Here is a 1,011-nt window from a genome sequence, read left to right on the forward strand (position 1 = left end):
TTCAACATGTTCAGCCTGCTTCCCTCAGGGAAGCGCTACAGGTGCATCAGCTCAAAAACCCACAGACTCAAAAACAGTTTCTTCCCTAATGCCATAACCACCCTGAACTCACACATGCACCGATAACACAGCCCCCCCACCCCCATTTCCTCTATGAACCACCACTGTGCAAAACCACACTATTTATTACATATTACTTTTTAAAAATGGCTTGTATATTTGTACATTTTATATATTTTTTTCTCTGTTAATACTGTTCATATGTACATAGTGCTGCAGAACTGTGCCCCACCCACCCCCAGCATGTTTGCACTGAGTAGGAGATGCTCGGTATGTCATTGTACAACTGTATAGTGACAATAAAGGCATTCTATTCTATTCTATTAAAGACCATAATTGGTCTGATCTCTCACTCACAAATCCTACCAAAACGTGCACCAGGGCGGTTAATTTTCACACTGATCTGTTGTGCAGATAACTCTGTCACAGAGCATAAAACCTGACACACCTCCTGTAGTTTTCTCTCTACACCCTTCAGGTTCGTGCCCTGTTCTACAGTAATTTGGCTCGTTTCCCTCTTCTGGCGAAGAACCTACAAGAGGTGATCAGAAATGAATCACTTTCCAAACTAGCCCTGAAGTCTATCTGGACAGCTGGAGTCTTCAGACACTTGAACAATATCTCTCATGTTTTTTCAGAGTGACAACCAACTTTGCTAGTAGAAGGCCTAAAGTAATCAGTCCCTGTGGAATAGAACCAGGGCTTGAACAAGCGGTACCACTGAATAGTAACTTCCAGCATGTGAAGATTTTATGTCTGCTCTGTTGGAGGTTTTGTGGATGAAATACTCGTGACTGCTTTAAGAAAAATGTTCAACAGTCGTTGTAGCTACAGCACAAATACTGCTTTAGCGCCTGTATCACCTACGACAACTGAGGATGTTCAGGGTCTCTCCAAAGATCCTCAGGATTTTCTATACAGGCGCTGTGGAGAGCATCCTCACACAGAACA

The sequence above is a fragment of the Haplochromis burtoni genome, unplaced genomic scaffold (genome assembly GCF_018398535.1).
Source record: "Haplochromis burtoni strain Fernald_Lab_line unplaced genomic scaffold, NCSU_Asbu1 Contig_1354, whole genome shotgun sequence".
Taxonomy (NCBI): domain Eukaryota; kingdom Metazoa; phylum Chordata; class Actinopteri; order Cichliformes; family Cichlidae; genus Haplochromis; species Haplochromis burtoni.